General features: G+C 39.3%; 1 long non-coding RNA gene across 2 annotated transcripts in view; it reads right to left on the bottom strand.

Annotated features, from left to right (window-relative positions):
* Nucleotides 1-1363: 1363 nt before the first annotated feature.
* Nucleotides 1364-17285, bottom strand: part of LOC122553232 — a 59323-nt gene continuing 43401 nt past the window's right edge. For both annotated transcript variants that reach the window (XR_006312655.1, XR_006312656.1), the window contains 2 exons: nt 8431-8488; nt 1364-2925 (listed from right to left, as the gene is read on the bottom strand). This is a non-coding gene — a long non-coding RNA (uncharacterized LOC122553232). The remainder of the gene's footprint in view (nt 2926-8430; nt 8489-17285) is intronic.

Here is a 17285-nt window from a genome sequence, read left to right as displayed (position 1 = left end):
AATATCTTGTCCAATGAATGAGATGTAATGGACCGCATTGTGTCCGAATCTGAAGTATAGCTTGAACTCAGAGGTCAGAGTGCGATTAACCATGAAGCGGATGCTTTTAATCACATTTTACCCTGTCTCTCAAAAACATCTCACAACACTCCAGATACAATAAGTGACCTGTAGATACTAACTCACTGTTGCTAAAAGCTGCATCACATAGCAGCCATTTTATGCACAGTTCGATCTCACAGAATAATCAGTGATTATACACTGAACCACACAGAGCCAGCCTGACAGATATGAATTGTTACCTTTCACCCAGTGTTTACCACAGGCTTCAACGAAAATTAGAGAGTGCTCAAATCCAAGCTGGACAGACCTGTTTTTTGCCTTGGCAACATATGTGCTCTTTATTAATCCTTCAGATACATTTCAATTAAAAGCTTTCAGTGGAACTCTCCAGATGCTGTTTGAAAATGTGCATCGATAAAAATGATCAAGGGTAAAACAGTCTTCTATTACTCTGCATCTTCGACCATTCCAATTAATTACAGTTTTACTAAATGGGGCAAAATAGAGGATGGTCTGGAATTTCCCTAGTAAGTCAGCCATTATTTTTATAGTATTATTTTGAATGGGGGCACCCAGCCGTGAAACAATCTATACAGTACATGTTCCAGGCCTCGCTGGCATATGGAAGCATTTAACAGAGCCACATCAAAACAATATGCTAATTCCTCTCCTTCAGTCTGGAACAGACTTATCAACTGCCACCAATATAAAGTTTAAATGGAATAATGTCTAATTGTCCGCATACACCACACTAAAGGATCCTTCAGGGCGTATGGTCTCTTGTGACATTCATGGAGCACTTTAGCCTTCAGTACGAATTAGTGTGTGGCCTAGTAATGTACCTTTAAGTATGTGAGGCATTTAAAGGCAGCTAGAGGTCAAGTCTGTAGCTATATAAATGACAACCTTTGAACATTTATTTTCACTTGCCACTCTGGTGGGTAAATTGGCATGCAAGAGTGGTGTATAGTTTCACTGTGGCTGTGCAGCTTTGAAATGACTGGGGTCATCAACTTACTCAATAGCACAAAATGTTTCCCATAAGGTAATCAAGTAGAGTAATATTATTCACAAAGTGATGATTTTATTTGAATCTGGCTGTCTCTGAGACAAACTGCGAAACTGAGGTGTGAACAGCTTTCTGTACCACTTTTAATATGCTATAATGCAGCAAGCATAAGACACAGTGCACTGTGTTTCTCAGAGCTCAGAATCAGATATCCATTCCCATACTATATACAGCAGGCATGGTGCTGACATCTATGTGTACACTGGAATTTCAGGCACGCAAGAATGGCAAGGAACCAGAAAATCCTGTTTAATGGAAAAGAAGCAATGCATGAACAGGTTCCTCAGCCCTGCACATATGTGTCGCAAACTCAAGTAACACATACATAATCATAGATAGATCAACACTGATGAAATAGTATACAACAGAAGACAAAGCTATTTTCTTTGGAGCTAAAAGCTGTCATAACAGGCTAGTATCAACATGTCCTTAACACAGGTCAGTACATCACTTGCCAATTTACAGTTCTGCCTGTCTAATAGTGGGGAAGAATTTCTAGCTGGGTCAGAATGAATGTGTCTGCTTAGTCCAGACATGTCATACTGTTAGACACAACTGACAGAGTCCTTGACTTTTCTGACTGACTTGCTTAATAAAGTGACCATCTCTGGTTACAGATAAAAATACTTTCTGCCCATTCGCAGTTTCCCCTCTTGGGTCTCAGCAACCAGATGTGTGTCTCTATCATTGGAATGTGAAGATAAAGAGGACAGTGCAAGGAACATGCCCTTCTAAAGAGCTTGGCCAGCTGGCAGTGACCAAGGTCATGTTAAATGTATTGCCTGCGGTGTAGTTGCTACTATTTGAAGGCATTTTTAGATTGATGGGCCTTCTTTTACTGAAGATAAATAAACCAAAGATGATAAGTTTTATACCTGTTCAGTAGCAACCTATTAATCCCACAAACTGTTGGAGAGAACCCATATTATTTACTACTTGCGTTGCAGCTGTTTTGACCAGACTATGACAAGTTTCCGAGTGTTTCATTTCATAATGTAAAAATGCTTTATTATGCATCTCATTTTTTTGTGAATTAATTACATTTATTTTGTTCACAAATATTACACAATTGACAAAAAATTACATTTTGTAAGGAATTTGAAACCACAGGATTGCCATTATTTGGAGTTGTTTGTATATTTGTGCAGTGCCACATGTGTTGCACTGCTGAACTACAAAGAGTGGCAGGTAAAACAACAAAATACAATCAAGACAGCAAATGCTGAGCAATCCCTTTTTTAAGTGTTTTTATCCTTAACTCCTGTTGTTTTAAAATTATGATTGAGAGATTTGCTTTCACGTCCTACCATTGTTCACCTTCATCTTTTAAAGTAGCAAGGGATTCATTTTTAATCTAGAAAAGAAAAAATGATTTTGGTTGCAGACTTCTCTGGAAGAACTATTAGTGCTGCTTTCTGATTAACTGGTAATTTAAGTGAGACAAACACAGGCTAAGTGTTTTTTTTTGTCTGAGTTAGCTACCATCTAGTGGCTTGGATGATAAAATTCTGAGACCAGGCGTTTTCAAGTGATGAACAATTCTAGCATTTAAATCAATAACTGTTATATGGAGGGAGCAAAAGTCTAACAAAAGAATAATGCTTTTGCACATTTAGTTTCAGACAGAGTGGAGCAGTGGAGTAAGGCATTACCACATGCACAGAGAGGAAAATCCAAAGATGCAAGCTCTCTCGGTTGCTTCCATTCATCTTCAAGTGGCAGGCTATAACACAGGTTGATGAAGATCTGGCTATAATTCTATCATCCAACTGGGATGTGTAGAGTCTTACAGTCTGAAATGGAAAAGAACAGAAATAAATCTTAAAAAGGGAAACTAACAATTGAAAAAGTATGATGTTGAAGAAAAGAATAAAAGATCCCACTACCGAATGTAGGTGTGCTGTTCAAAAAATAAGGAAAGGAAAGTGCCATCCTTACCTGGTCTGGCTACATGTGACTCCAGGCCCAAAGCAATGTGGTTGATTCTTAACTGCACTCTGACCTGGACAATCAGTGCTGGCCCAGTTAATAATGCCCTCATCCTGTGAATGATTATTAAAAACATTTGCCCCACACAAGCATAAGTGGGCCCCTTTAGGAAGTAATCAGGTGGTGATCGAGTCCACTAGACTCACTATAAAACGTGTAACGAAGACTGATGGTGACAATTATCTAAACCTTTCGTAAAACAGCCTTTGATTCTCTTCAATGGAATTTTTGAGTTTGTCTTGGTGGGAAGGTAGTATCACTAGTATTTTGTTGCCCAGCCCTAACCTTCTTGAAATTACCAAAGCTTTGCTGAGTAACAGCCCGCAATGCTGCTGTCTGTTTTGCTGCCCCACTCTTGAAAATGCCCCATTGTCAGGACTTGGGATAATCTCATGGCAAGTGGCAGATTTGTAGAACCAGGAAAAGTTCCATTATACAGTTAGAATTCCTACTCTGTTGACACTCTGTGAAAGATTGTTCTCGACAGCACTAATCACCCTCCACTATATTATCCAAACAGCTATGACATATCTATGAACATAGACAGCATGTTTGTAAGCTATTCAATTATAGATAGCGTGATGGCTGAATCAGATATTTTTTGATTAGGTTAGATTCCCTACAGTGTGGAAACAGGCCTTTCGGCCCAACCAGTCCATACCGACCCTCCGAAGAGTAACCCACCCAGACCCATTTCCCTCTGACTAACGCACCCAGCGCTATGGGCAACTTAGCATGGCCAATTCACCTGACCTGCACATCTTTGGACTGTGGGAGGAAAAGCAAGCACCCAGAGGAAACCCACGCAGACACGGGAGAATGTGCAAACTCCACATAGTCGTCTGAGGCTGGGATCGAACCTGGGACCTTGGTGCTGTGAGGCAGCAGTGCTAACCACTGAGCCACCATGCCACCCCAAATGCAGGAAATTGAGCTTCAGTGAGCCTAACATGATTTGAACACGCAACCTTCCAATCTGTAGTCAGACGCACTGCAGTTGCACCACAAGCCCACACAGATTTTGCTCTCATCCAGTCTTTACCCAGGCACACTTGCCATTTGTAATCAGCGACAGTTCTTGTTGGTTTGGAAAGGGTAATAAGGCCAATTGGAGCAGTCCTTGATGGAAATCAGTTTTTAAAAAATACACACATCAAGAAGTGAACCCCTGGCCCTTCATGGTGCACTCAGCTCACCTCCCCATCCATTTAATCAGCTAAGCTATGAGGGAACCTACATTATATTTTGTTCACTGCAGGAGGAAGCTGTCTTGTGAACTCTTCTTCACCATTTGTTGCAATGGAAACCTGGTAAAATTGAAATGAATTGCTTTATTTGGGTAATATGGTTACAGACCCCAACACCTCCCATGGCATCCAGCACCACCCTGTCACCCCCAACCCTAGCCTCTCCACCTGGAATATTTTGTTTTCCAGTAATCAATTGGCAGAAAGAAAATTATGTGACTGAACAAAATAAACAGGCAGTTCCTCCCCCTGAGAAATAACCTAAGTTATCAAATCTATTGATTAGCACCAGAACCAATCTTTGAAACACTCGCATTGATGCTTGGAATTTTGCATTGAATGCTCAAAACAGCAATCTTCTTTTTCTTCAAAATTAAGGTTTTCATTTCAGATAACAACATTACTTTGTAGGATTTTCATCAAGGCACTTCTGTTCACAAGAAATTAGTTCTTCAATTCATTCAAAGGAAAGCTGGATAAAACTGGTATAGAAAATAAATCACTGTGGAACTGCTTACAAAAAGCAAGATTTCTTTCAGATCAAACAGTTAAAAGAAAATGTGATAGGTTGTTCACTGTAAGGATTAGGTGAGCCTTCCTTATTGCCCAATTGTTCATAGTTAGCAGCAAATTTTTTTTAGAGATTTTACCTCAGAAAATGTATTCTGACTGAACAAAAGAGATTATTTGCATTTGAGAAAGTGAAAGAAAATTGTGTCACATTTTGGGACACCAATCACCTACTACACTCCTGTCCCATCTGTATTACACTTCTACAGAACCACAATGTGTAACAGGCATTTAGACAGACACATGAACAGGCAAGGAATAAAGGGATATGAACCATATACAGACAAATGTGATTAGTTTAGAATTGCATCATGATTGGCACAGACATGGTGGGCCAAAGGGCCTGTTTCTTTGCTGTACTGTTCCATGTTCTATATAACATCTGCCCTTTTACCTTCTCTCCCCTCAACTCCATTGACCCAAACACTGTTTCCAAGTGAAGCAGCAATTTACATTCAATTCTTTAAATATAATATACTCTGTTTACTGCTTACTATGGTTTCCTCCCCATTGTGGAATTTGTATTCAATTTTTAAAAATCTGGAATTAAGAGTCTAATCATGACCATGAATCCATTGTTGATTGTCAGAAAAACCCATCCGGTTAACTTCCCTGATCTGGCCTACATATGACTGCAGACCCACAGCAATATGGTTGACTGTTAACTGCCCTCTGAGCAATTTGGAGTGGGGAATAAATGATCATCCTGTGAATAAATTCTAAAAATGCAGATTCAACTATTGCTTTGCGGAACATGGCCGCTCTGTCCCTAAGCATGGCCCCTAGCTTTCAATGGACTAGTGAAAAACCTTTTTCTTCCTATAGTGAGGGGCATTCATTGAGAAAGGCTGAGTCTGCAATAAACTTGGTGGCAACCTCAAACCACACTGGATTTCTACGATATCATAGCCTGCTCTGCTGGTGCCTGTGCATCCAGCAGGATCTCCAGGGTCTTACCAATATGCAAAGTATCAAATTTCTCTTGTTTGCCATGTCTGAGACAAATATCAGGAGCTGTGCAGCACAGCTCTAGCCGGACATGCTTGTCCAACTGCACAACAGACTTTTAAAGATGTTGCTACCCCAGGAGCTGTGTTCAATTCCAGGATAACTTGGTAGTGGTGAGTTGTTCTGGGAATGGTGCATGGTAAAATGGGACTAAAATTAAACAATATGGATGACTTGGCGGCATGGTAAGTAATTGATACAATGCATTTGGTAAGATATGACAAGAAAACTTACCATAAAATAACTCTAAAAGTGCAATTCAACTACTGTTTAACCAAAAAAAAGCTTAAGATAAAACCTTTTGTTGTATTACCCATCACCGTTCTCTTTGGCTTGAGGAGAATAACTATTCTGAAATTTCATCTTTCCTCTCATTCATCAAATCAAAGAAGTTCAATCATTTTTTCACTGCACCTCACTGATTTTCAATATTTTAAAGTGGATTCAGGCAAGGTCCAGTCCTGATCATGGTAAATTATGGACTATCAATTTTCAACCTCTTTCATTTGATTTTAAAACCTCCATGGATTGGAATTGTTTTAAAAAGGAAGAATCATAGACCCAATATGATTGCAACAATCATCTGACCACAGGTTGCTGCAAGGTCAGGATACCATTATGGAATAAATGAAATTATCTGAACTGAAATTAACATTTTATCTACAGTAAGTTAAACCAATTAACTGAGTCAGGCATTGAGAATGACCCTGTTCTAATTTACACTTGTATGAGAAGTTGCATATATTAGACATGAAAAGGTTCCCTGCCAGTATCCAGCTTGGAAAGACAGTTGAGCCAGACTTGAGAATGCACAAATGAACTACATTTTAGTAGCTGTCTGTCAGAATAGCAGAGAGAAAGAAAATGGACCAGTAAAATTGGGGACTAGAAGACTCTATTTTTCTTTACTTCCTCACCATCAACTCAAAAACTAGCACTGGTGACAAAAATAATCAGAGAAACATCTATTTACAGAGAACTCAAGGACTCTATAAATTTCCCTACGGCTGTGGATTTGCGACATCATTTAAACAACCATGGTTTCAGGTTCAACCATAACAACTCAAGGACTCCAGGAACCTTTTCAAAATTCCTGTTCTTAATCTTCCTTTGTGTACTAGCCACTCTCCCTTTCTTACATTTTACACCATTTTAATTAAAATGTGATATAGCTTCATTCTAAAAGAATTTCTTTTAAAATCTTTGTTGTGCCCAACCAGGGGAATTGCAAAGATGGGAATCAGTTCACCCTTCCTAATGTTGTTGTAGTACTCCTTCTAGCATCATGTGCTGATGCAAATAGGAATTTAGATTTTACTGAGTTAGACTACTATGCTGTGTATAAATCTGCATGGCTGATTTTGCTCACAGACTACTTCAAATTCATACAACAAAAGTCAAATGACTTCCTGCAAAGGAATACATGGAGTAAATTCTCTTCTTCATTTTACAGGTGGTAATCTGGCTGAGAGAACTGCCTGTATTTTGGTTTGCAATGGAATGAAAGTGGGGAAGGGTTCTACAACAGATGGGCTACTTCAAACCCGCAGTTGCCTTCATTACAATTGCTCCCAGTCTGTTTCCATTCTCTGTTTCCCTGTTTCCAACACATCTGTTTCAAAGTTCACACCTGTGCTTCAATATGCCTCCCTTCTCCTGTAACTGGGGATTTCCGTCTGCAGTGATTGATAGATATCATGTCATTGCAGCTATTACACATTAGCCCTTCCACATCTCCCAAAATCAAAACTGGTTACCTCTTGTCCACATCTTCCACTAGTCTACATACTCTCTGCACCATCTTGGCCATCCTAACATGAGCTCTCATCACCAAACACGTCCTCCCTCCCTCCTCCACTGCCTTCCCTTTATCAGCTTTCTAAAGGTGCCCCTCCTTCAGCCACATCCCATCTTGGTCCCCTCAACACTTCAACCCTTTTCAATGTAGTGTGCAACACAAAGATGCAACACCATTCTATTTTCTACTTGCAACCCACTCAAGACCCCAAGCACCTCTTTCAATTTATGACGGATTTGCTGTGCTGGGTTATTGTCCATGTGATAAAAGTGGAAATTGCTCCCCATTAAACCAAAATTGTCTCCATTTATTTAAGAATAAGAAGGCTATCTTCAGTGGACTCACTCTCGAGGGCTAATGGTTTTGTGTATGGAACCATGTTAAAAAACATTCTGGGGAAAACAACTGGGAGAACACCCTTTCTACAATCTGGGAGTGCAAAAGAAACAAAACATTCCAAAGGAGTTAGTGAAAATCTGTCACCAGATCGGTCTGGGAAGTATGCCTGGACTAGTGAGCGAAAATTCACTTATCTTAAGTCCACAAAAATTCAGAATCAAGAAAAACATGGAGTGATCCAGCCAAAAAGAATAATACAGTTTTTTAAAAATATGTTTACTTGATCTCAAAATCGTAAATCCAATTCTTCACTGATCAAATGTAAAGGAAGATTTTCCATATCACACCTCAGCTCATGCTAGAAATCTTTTAGTTCTTCCACTTGAACTGAACAGACCAGAGAACCTGTGAGGAACAAAACATCGAGATCAGTTTGGAATGGACTCAGTGTTACATTGTCATATAATTATATATTCTGTGAATGTGAAAAGCCACACTATTTACGGGGGAATTAGCATTATATCTTAGAGAGCATCTAAGTCAGATCCAAACTCGTAAAATAAACACTGAAAATATGGGAAATAATCAGCAGGTCTGACAACATCTGATTTGATTTGATTTGATTTGACTTAAACAGTGTGAACGTTTCAAGCTGATGACCTTGAATTCGAACTATGAGAAGAGGTTTCTGTCAGATCTGTGGAATATTTCCGATGATCTCAGTTTTAATTCAGATTTCCAGCACCTGCAGTATTTAGCCCTTGTATTGGTTTTCTTGTGGCAGTTAGAAATATTCTGAAATGTTTGAATTTTGACCACTTACATCAACAATTTGTTAATGGAGCTAGGCTCACAAAAACTAATGTTAAGATTTTTTAAAAGTAAATTTTAAAAATGAATTAGGAGCTGAGTCCTGTTTGCTGACATCACCGATACCACATGGGCATGATAACTGTCTTCTTCTTGCACTCAGCATCATCCACTCTTCCCTTCATGCTTCATTGTCATCCTCTGTCCCCATCACCAATTCTCTCTCCTCATCACCAACTGCTTCTCCCCACCAACAAACCCCTCTCCCCCATCATTGTCACACCCTCCGTATCACTGGCCCCTTCTCTGCCATCTCCCTCTTTCCCATCACCAGCTCCCTCTATCCCATCACTGTTACCTACTTCTCCATCACCACCCTCCTCGCCCCATCACCATGCCCCTCTCTCCATCACTATCACCCTCTTCCCCATCATTGCTACCCTCTCCCCATCACAATCCCTTTCTGCCCATCATCATCACACTCCCCCAAACCCCCGTCACCGTCTCCCTCTCCCTTAAGTTCTATGAGGGTAAAGATATACATGAATTGCCCTGCAGAGGAATTAAGCAAGCACTTTGACGGGACATAAAAAGGCTGATTAATTCGCTGCTCAATGTCAAGAAGGATGTCAGAGTTTAGCGCAAACTTGACACAGAGATTTCTGTGCAGAGTATGAAACCCATCCTTCCCAGCATGGAATTGGTGGCCAAGTCAATTCAATCATTTGCAGATCCACCCGTAATGTAGCATCTAATGGCTGAAGTCTCCACTCTGCAAAGGCTGTATCTTTTTATTTTACTTTTAATTTGATTGTAGACTGAATTGAGAAAAGGTCTGATTCACACCAAACATTGGGGAAGGAATTGCTGTAGTTGTCAAAGCAAAATACTGGAACTCATTTTAAGTTGTGTTTGCACTGTATCTTCATAAGTAATGGGGAAGGGTGCAAGAGGAGCAGCCTACATTGAGCTATGTATTCAGCTAGTAAGATATTGCTGATTGGTTTGTGGAATTGTGACCAATTGGTGTCAAAGATCATCAACCTGATGACAAATCTCTGTTTAGTTCCTGGGTAGCTGAGCAGTTTGTAGGTGTGAGAAGCTCTTGGATCTTTGGAATTGTTGGGTCTCTCACCTTCTCCAGTAAAATATCCAAAGTTAAAGAAAGCCGGTCATTTTCTCCCACCAGTTACTACATCCTATTGCTTTTAATCCCTAATTCATTTTATTATTTGTGAGTTGCTCACTGCTTCCTGTAAAGAAGATAGAAGTGAAAGCACCTGATGGAAAAGCTTAGGAAAGTAAAGAACTTGGGGAAATGAAAAGAAACCCTTTGTTGAATCCTGAGAACTGGCTCCACTAAACTGTTTCTCCAGGATTTTGTTCCCTCCATCCATAACACCAGTTTATTTGTCTTTATGTGAGTGTAGGAAGGTTTTAGGAAGGGGTTAGTTTTTCAAATGGTAGAGTTAAATGTTGACAGCTCATAATTATTTAACTCTGGTTAAATCTACTTATTTATAATAAATGGCAGTTCTTGTAAAGTGTAGAAACAAGGCCCGTGCTTTCCGTTATACTGAGTCTATCTGACAGGTAAATTGAACACTGTGAACTTTGATAAAATTATTTAGAACAAATTTATGACAACTCTCGGACTAACAGTCTTGATATCCAGTGAAACAGAAAAGCTTCCATTACAGCATGAATAAGCAGCAACTCCACACTGTTTGAATGCTGCAGAGGAAGCTCAGCTTGTTGTCTTCTTCGACAGGATCTGCAGGTTCAACAATCTATTCTAATGTATCTTCAGGGATCTTGAGGTGCTGATCCTGTGAAAGTGGCAACATGGTACACCACTCTGTCATCGTCTCTTGGGATGATAGCATTCATTCCCTGAGAACCATCAGTCTACCAGTATATGCATGCCATCCCAGGCCCCTGGACACTTATGCAATTCAAAATTGGACCTTCTAGGGGCAGAGCCTGTCCTGGTATGAGTATTCCACAATCTCTTGAATGGAAGGTCAGTGTCTTTTCAACAACCATATTGCATTCAGTGAATTAGCTCTGTGTAATAGCATTAGGCCATGGATAAACACCTGTATGGTTCCCCAGGTCAGTGCTTCTGGAGGTAGTATTAGTTGGAAAATAGGCAGGGCAAGACAACCTCATAGTTTCCTTATGCCAACCCAAACAACAGTCCTGCTCCTCTTGGTTCATAATCATGTGCTCCCTCCTCAGTTCTCAGGTTGAAATGGTGCTTTGGGTCTCAAAGACAGCAGCGGAGACCAATCTGCCCAATTCTCCCCTACCCCAGGATAAGTAGGTTGGTGTCCCTGTTGCCTGCAATTTAAAGTTGTACTCAAACAGGTTGGAGCATGGTGGGATGCTCTTTGCTCCATTTGAACAGCCCACGCTCTCCACCCTTTAGCCCCAGGGGGAGCCAAAGTCAAGCCTACAATTCAATCATTCCTTGACAGCCCCATTGAACAAAAATACAAATAAATTATGATTCACATGATCCTAAAAAATATCCTTCAAAAAGATATATTACTACTTTTTTTAGATGTGTGATTTTTAGATCCAGCATTGTTGCAGTTGCATTTTACTTTACGAATGGGCCTTGAACATTCTGAATCAGATTTCACTGAGTTAATATTAATTCATTTAGTTGTAGTGTAAAGCAAAGATGTTGAATTTCTATGCAATGCTCCATTACATGAGGATAAAGGAACAAAGGGGTGAAGGGCAGCAGCAGCACAGTGTCTTAATCAGATGCAGATGAGTCTAAGAGCATCAGAGCATCAAATCCCTGCTCTATAGCATTGTACATTTTTTAGTCAGCTGCAGAAACAGTGCAGATAGATTTGGGGCTTTATTGAAAGATCATATGGGATGACTGCAAAATCCCATTACTTGTTGATTAAGTATTGATCCTCTCAGTATTAACAAGATAGCTAATATGGTCTGACCTCTGAGACCAGTGGTTGAGAAAAAGGTAATTTACTAAAATAGGCAGGCAGATGAATAGAGCAAGGCTGGAGCTGTCCTGGCTCCTAGTTCGGTTAAAATGTCACACTCAATACTGCGATCAATGCCCACTTTATTTCCCTGCAACCACCTTATTACCATCATGAAGCTGCCTCCTTTGATGGTTTTTAATGACCCTCTGATCCGCGTGCTCCACGTCGTCAGTGGTTTCGACTCAGAGAAAGGAAGGCTGTTTTTGTGATGGAGTGCTTGAAAACGTGACACTTTGCCAGTGTGAGTGCAGCACTGAGATTCTTCAGGTCAGTGTGCTGCTACTCTGCACTTTCCCTTCATAGAATTACTCCATGAGCTTGAGTACCACAGAATACAGCCTTGCGATTTTTTCTTTGTTTATTTAATTTATTTTAAAAAACCTTTAATCCTTTGCAGATTTGTTGTGCGGTAAAGAATTAATAAATAAATTGAAGAACTCAATGAAGAAAGGGACCACACAGTGATAAATAGAATGTAATAGTTTTCCTTTGTAACATAAAGCAAACAGGTGCAATTAATGTTAAGCTTCACACAGTGTGAAGGATGGGCTGATTACTTAGCACTGGCTAATTTGCAGGATCTATTTTTTTCTCAGGAAAAGTCTACTTCGAACACTGACTACAAATAGAGAGATTTGGAAAGGGGATAGAAAGCCATAGCTAGGATGAATTCATAAAGCATATTTTGCATATTAACAAATGGTTTTGCTGGCTGATCTCCTTAGGTCCCAAGGGTTAATCTACAAGACTGTTGTAAGTCAAGAATGGGAGGCACATAAATCTGTCTGCTGTACTGGAGCATACTGGTACTGAATACAACTCAAACTGTGCTCAAGACATGAAAGACAATTTTTTTGGAAAAAAATGAACGAAATGTATAATCAGGATAATAAAAACCAAAGAAAAGGGGTGCTGTAGTGTGCCTTTCCAGGTTCTTGTATATATACTGTTATCCATAAAAAATTGCAAAGATGTTATCTCCCTCCTTGTTGATAGCCCTGGGAATGAATGTCCTTTTCAGTTTCTGGAATCTCATGGTTTAACAGAGAGAGTCAATAAATGCATGGTCAGTCCAGCCATGGAATCTGAATTAACCACTCCCCTTCACTTGTTGCATCTGTACGTTCTGCATGCATTTAACTATCGCTGCCAGTGGGGCAAGACACTGAAAGTAGAGAGATAAATTTAAATGACAAGCCATGTTTTATTTCACAATTTTATTTGCATTAACAACAATAATATAAATATAAACCTGATTACCATCGTCAACCTGATGCAGAAATACTGCCGTGGAGTTCAAATGGTTCATGAATTTCAAAGAGAGATGACATATCTTTTAATTTCAGAGTTTAAGATCCAAGCTACATATTTACATACTCTAGCTCTGAACAGAAAGCATGCAGCATTCTGACAAATATAAAACAAAAAACACTTCAAAATACTGAAGCTGTGAGCTTTTAAATAGTGTACAACTGAAACATGAAGATATATGAAAAATAAATCAATTAAAAAGCAAAATGCATTAATGTAAAGTGTTACTTGATCTTTAGTTCTTTGAAATTTCAGTGTAATGATTAGACTGAGGATTTTTCAGTACTGCATGTGGATTTCCACAAGATTCAAAATTCGAGAACAGAAAAGAAATTCTTCATCTCAATAAACTGCCTGTTACGTTCCCACAGTGGTATGTTTGAAATATTAAATACAGAGACGATCCTAGAGACTGGAACATCCTGTGATGCCACAATCAAAGAATGCCTAAAATCCTCTCAATGATTAACTTCAATTCATGGTCAGTTAAAATCAAATTAGATTCTGTTCTTTCCATCCCATTGCCTGTTAAATCATTGAGTGAAAAGGGCAAATCAGTACAAATCAAGTCTTATCATCTCTAATCAGTTTACATTAGCAATACAAGTTTCCAATCATTCTTCTTATAATCCAAAATAAGTAGACCATGTTGCAAAAAAATTTTCTTTTGCTTGTAAAACAGTAACAATGAAAATTAAGGAGATCTATTATGACTAATGATTCAACTATCAAATATGAGTTGTGCCAAAGAAGACTATTTTGCTTATAATCATGTGGATTTAGGTTTAATTTAGATTTATAATTTAACATGTTTTAAATGTCTATGACTTGATTTTAGGTGTTGAGTATATTTAAGAGTTTAATGTGCTTCTATTGCAGGAGGGAGTGGGCAAGGAGAAATTAACTGCGGAGATTGTGGAGTACAAGATAGCCTTGTGTGCAACAATGATCTTATAGCCTCTTAGAGAGCCCTCTTTACTTTAATTGCATGTTAGCTAGTGATTGGTTTAGTAATAAATGTGCAACAATTCTTTTTTCTTAAATAAATATGCTGAGTGGTAACTTACAAAGTTGGCTGCACTGAGCTAATGTTAGACATTAAAGTGCAAAATTGAAACATGAACCAAATCCACTTGACCCGACTTGTCAGCTTTAGATTTAAATAAGGCAGCTCCAAGGACAGATAACAAGCTGGACTGCAGGAAGTAGGCTGGTCTTTTAAGTGTCATAGGGTTTTCATTTTAATGTGCATTCCGTTCTTGACCACATTAGGTTGGGTTTTCCGGGCCTTGGCATCTCAGCAACTTAAAGAAGGCCAGAAGGGTTGAATCCATGGGCCTAGAGTTTACAGGAACCATGGTCCCTGCACCCTACCTAAGCAGTTGACAGGGAGCCCACCATGAACCTTATGACCATCTTGAAGCAGTTTAATACTGGCAGCAACTTTACTTATTTTAAGGTGAGTCTTCTAACTCTCTCTTCACAGTACTGCAGATAGCTGAGGAGCCCAGCTAAGTTTAGGGTCAGGAAGCATTGGGCTCTGCCAAAGTAGCCCAATGAATGGGGAGAGGCAGGAGTGAGGAGGGCTGGAGTCAAGAAAGGGCTAGAGAAGTTTAAAGGGGATTGGGGATTGCCTCTGATGGGCTGGAGGACCTCCTTACCTTACACAGCTAAAGCTTCCATGCTTGTCACATGAGGTAGTTCCCCTTCCAAAGGCAGGTAGGCCTTTTTTTAAATATTGCATACAGGGATGGTGTGGACTTCTAAATGGGCAGACAGTCACCAATCTGTTTTTAAATGTAGACCTTCATCTTTGAACCCAGCAGCGAGCGAGAATAAAATCTAACATGGCAGATAAAACTGCTCAGTTCCAATATTGCTTGTGGACCATGAGGAGTTGCAGTGCGTCCTCCAAGCACAACAGGTGACACTGCCAACTCACTACTCTGACTGATCTGCTCTCTCTGCCAACCACCACTTGCTACACCCACCAGTGCCACACCCCTTGACAAATATCAGGCCCATACACATGATTGGCAGCCGCTGCAACATCATTGGAGTTCTTATCTGAAAATTCAATCTCCAGATCATTCAAAACATCTGTGGAATCAGGATGTTCCTTTGATCTATACTTCTCTCCTCAAAAATCCCAACTCAATCCTTCAAAGGCCTACACTCCACTCTTCAAAGATTCAGACTCCACTCTTCAGAGATTCAGACTGAATCCTGAAAGATCCAGATGCTATTACTGAAAGATCTAGATTCCCTATAAACAATTATCAATAAGCTCTAAGGTCACCTGACTTCGTATCTACTTATGTGGATCAGCATTAAATTTTGCCTGGCAACACTCCTGAGAAGTGCCCTGGTAAAGGAGCTAAGCAGATGCAATTGTTAGCAAGAAACATTTTGGACTTCAAATCCTCTACCCTGAAGTGGAACAATTGCAGTAAGATGGAACAATTCTGTGGAAAGGTACCTGAGAAGCAGTTGCTTTTGGGTAGGGTTAAATTTTGAAAGCACTGAGTTGTATTGTTGATTTTATGCTCATTCACCAGGTGTTGGCCAGCTTCATTGTGTCTTATTGTCAATGAAACCTCAAATATTAGTAATGAGCCAAGGAAACAGATAGCCCCCTCACTAGCATTAAATTTTAAATGTCATTCAGAAAATTATTGGAATTATTTCAAAGCGTTAATTCCAAACTTAAAAAGTCATTTCATAGTTCAGGTGTGATTATACTGATATGATTGTGAATTCCTCATGGTCAAATCTTAAATTCACAGCACTTTTTGTTTGACTTTCCGGTATACAGCATTGCAGTTTCCCTCATTTCCAACCCAGATCCCAAAATATGTTAACTTGTTCACATGTAATTTGCCATTAGAAATTAAGTGACTCCACAGACACCTCTTTCAGGCTGAATCAGACTCCAAAATCTTGGAGTTCTGTTCTCTTTAATCTCCATATTCTATTTGTCACTAAATCATTTCCACAACATTGGTCCTTCTGCTCTTTACTGTCTCTACCCGTGCTGATGAGACACTTATCCTGTTGTCATGATTTTCAAACCTCAGCACCCTAAAGCTCTACTTTCCTTACTGCCATTTCTTGTCCTTCATAAATTTCAAGTTGTCAGATTATGTTTTGTAACCTTTATTTGGAATGAGCCATGCTGTTTGACTTGACTAGAATCAGTTAACAATTGAAGTCAATTAACAATTGATTTTTCTGTGGTAAATATAAAATAGAATATTGGAACAACTGTTGAGAGTGTAGTGTTGGAAAAGCACAGCAGGTCAGGCAGCATCCAAGGAGCGGGAGAATCGGCGTTTCAGGCATAAGCCAGCCCTTCATCAGGGTCTGACCTGCTGTGTTTTTCCAGCACTACACTCTTGACTCTGAGCTCCAGCATCTATAGTCCTCACTTTCTTCAATTGAAACAGCTGTAATTGTATTGAAGCTTTATTCTTTGCAAACAATTTCACAATAGTTAACAATCAGAGTTTGTGAGCATGTTTCTGAATCTTTTTTCTTCATCTGAGTGTTGTATATAGTCCCCTTACTTAATGTGAAGAATGCTTTAGTCCATCATCTGACTGTTGAGATGGCCTTCTTTCTGCCACAGCACATCAGCCCCAAGGTGGCCATTGCGTAAGATCTTCATTAGTTTAAAAGAAAGTGTTATAATTATATCTGATGTCATCAGTTGAATTTATGTGCTGTGGCATCAAGGTTTGGCAGAGATATGAATCTCACAGGAATGAGACTGCCTTAAAATGTGAATCAAAATCTTAATAACTGAAGTGGGACACAATAATGTTTATTTGGAAGGCCAGTCTGCAATATTTATAATAGCAAATCTTATAAGCAGCCAATTAAGTAGATATTGCTTCACAATTCTATCTTCTATTTTAAACATTTATGGGGTGAAAACCTGCTGTGCAGCATTAGTATGAACAGTTAAATGCAGCACTATGAAATTCCTTTGTCTGTTTTTCATTACCAAAAACAATAAGCTATTTATTTTGTGAATTGGGAACAAAGAGAGGATCATA

The sequence above is a fragment of the Chiloscyllium plagiosum genome, chromosome 9 (assembly GCF_004010195.1).
Source record: "Chiloscyllium plagiosum isolate BGI_BamShark_2017 chromosome 9, ASM401019v2, whole genome shotgun sequence".
NCBI lineage: Eukaryota > Metazoa > Chordata > Chondrichthyes > Orectolobiformes > Hemiscylliidae > Chiloscyllium > Chiloscyllium plagiosum.
This window is presented reverse-complemented; position numbering and strand designations above follow the sequence as displayed.